We start from the raw sequence: 2,684 nt of genomic DNA, 5'->3' as shown, positions 1-2,684 counted from the left end.
TTCCTGCAAGAAAAAATGAGAACTGTAATACTTACACACACACATATATATATACCACACCATCTTTGTAGAGCACGATATAAGCACCAGTTCTCTTGTCCTGCCAAGTAAAAGACCTGTCATTTATGTGTTTCATGCTACACTGGAATAATTCTGGAGTTACCTCAAGAACTTCAAAGAATTTACATGCAATTTTGAACATATCTGCAATGAAGAGCAGATCAAAAATAGTACCATTTTGTCACTTCTACATCCAGTTTGAGAATCACAACTGTTGTTATCTATTTTTTCTGTTCTTCCAGCATATGAAAATCCCAAAGATCAGAACTAGAAACTGTACAAATTAGTGATGGGCAATGTATCAATATTTCAGTAGAACAGATTCTAAAAGTACATAATGCCAAGTATTTCTAGGCACTGATACATTAATACCACCCCAGTAACACACCAGTTTAGCTCTGCTTCCTGGCAGCCCACTTCACATCATCAGATCTCTTTGAATCACTGTCAATTCTGGCCTTTCTCACAGCTGGAATATAATCACTGCTATTCACCACCTTGTCATCACCACTCCTCCTCTGCTTTACCCACAGTTTTGCCCCTTCTTTCCAGCAAAATGGTGAAGCAGGACAAAGCTGATGCATTCATCTCTAGGTGAGGAGAGGGCACAAGGTGAGGGAGGTGTACTGGCAGTAGGAAGGGTTAAACAGCAGGACAGGTTCCCAGTACCAGCTTTGTTCCCAACAGAGGTGAGGTTGCCCGTAGCAACCATCAGCAGGTGTGCAGAGCAGATGTGCAGCAGGTGACCAAGAGGAAAAGGTGGAGGGGAGGGCCGAGAGGGGAAGCATGACAGTAGCAGTTCATCATAGGTGTGGCAGCTCCCAGTTTAACCCAGCTGTGCCAAACAACTGGCACTCTGACAGACATTGTTTTGGAAAGGAGGTTTTAAAGTGATCCGGTGGCAGCTGTATGAATCTTGATGGAGCATTTCCCCAGGAGGAGAAGAGACTGAAAAACAAGTGCAAAGGTATTTGAGAGGGAGAAAAGGAAATGGCTGAGCTGAGCCAGCATAGGTATACATACAAATCAATATTCAACTTTGATAGTTGATAGTTCAAAGCAACAAAATTAACAGTAAGAACACATTTAACATCACTCTGTACCCAAAACACTAGCATAACTAGTGTTATAAGAAATAACTAGTTATAAGAAATAACTCTGGAGATCCTCAACAGGTATTGCATTAGTTCAGATCCTGTGCTTAGTTACAAATTTATTTTCATTTATTTCAATGATGACAGTGCAGGCTTAAATTAGCATAGTAGAGAAGAGAGTGTGACCTACACAGATGCTCAAATAAGTCACATTTAATCTAAATCTGTAGATACAAAAATATCTTATTCCTTTACATCGGTAAAGTTTTCCTGTTCATTTCTCTTGTTAAAGTGTGAGAAACTACAGCTAACGGGAAAAGCTCAACTGCTAATAGGCTTTGCAGTTTTGTCATATCAAAGATTTCAGGGAGCTGACAATAGGAACTATTATTTCTTTGTGTTTCCTTTCCTTAAAATGTTATTTTATAATTTCTGATTTTTCTTCTTGGCTTTTTAATTAATTGTGATTTAGACAAATGCTCTCATTTTAGAATGAGCACCAAAGTAATCAGTGCCTTGGGTTTAGAATTAATGGGCAAGTATTTGCAAATATTAAGGTGAAAATGCTTCCTCTAAATGTGGTATTTTTGAAGTTAGTACTTTGGGGATTTCATTGTGCTGTTAACTGGAATCTGCAAAAACGTTTCTTGAATAAAACTTGTAAGGCACTGTCCTGCTCTTTTGTGACACTGGAATCTATTACCAGTAGTGTTTCAAGGAAGAAACAGTAACAAAAATGGTATGAGATGAAATCTGGCTCCTACCGACAATAACAAGGATCGCGTTTTCCACTCCTGCAGCCCAGTGATTTGTTCCATTCATACACCTGATAACTGGTCATTTCAAGACCCTTAGTCACGAGGACATTATACTTAAACCTAATGGAAATTTGCAGCTGCGTAAAGTCTAGAAAGAAGCTTGTGTTGTCTAGATTAGTTTGGTGGTTTGGCCTTTTGGTTCTGAGAGCAAAGAACTGAGCTGCAATTGCGTCTCCTGTTCTACAGCATTCTCCATGTTGTTCTCCAGTTCTGTGCTGCTGTGTGAGTTCGGCAGCCTATCTTTTTTACACAGTACTTAAAGGGCCTCCACTAACACAGTGGGTGTGTTTATGCTGTCTGCTAACAGACAGACTACCCTACTTAGCCTGAAGGGCTGATGAGACCTGTTGTGGTGATTGCTAGCAAAAGAACCGGCGTTTTAACAGCAGTAGAGAAGGCCTGCACTTCCGGAGCTCAGGGACTTTGTTGCGTGACAGATGCATACAGCTTGTAACTGACAGTCCTGTCTGCACAGGCTGCAGTCCGTCAAGTGCTTATATGGTGATGTTACCACCAGGATCTGAAAGAAGAAATTATTACAATTGCAAGAGCAAATCTAGGGTCAAGTACCACACAGGTATGGTATTAAAGTTCGATGCACCGCAGGTCCTGGTGCTGCCCCCGGCGCTTCTTGTCTGCTGCGCTCCGTGGGCCACAGACCAGGCGAGGCGGGACGTGTCCCTGCGGTGCTGAGCGGGCTCCACCGCAGGGC

At 41.7% G+C, this 2,684-nt stretch overlaps 1 protein-coding gene across 1 annotated transcript in view; it reads left to right on the top strand.

Annotated features, from left to right (window-relative positions):
- The window catches only part of BZW1 (basic leucine zipper and W2 domains 1), a 17,527-nt gene that overhangs the window by 4,827 nt on the left and 10,016 nt on the right, over window positions 1-2,684 (top strand). The window lies entirely within an intron of this gene.

This window comes from Corvus brachyrhynchos, unplaced genomic scaffold (genome assembly GCF_000691975.1).
Source record: "Corvus brachyrhynchos isolate BGI_N302 unplaced genomic scaffold, ASM69197v1 scaffold370, whole genome shotgun sequence".
NCBI classification, from domain to species: Eukaryota; Metazoa; Chordata; class Aves; order Passeriformes; family Corvidae; genus Corvus; species Corvus brachyrhynchos.
Note: the sequence above shows the minus strand (reverse complement) of the source record. Positions and strands in the feature narration are given on the sequence as shown.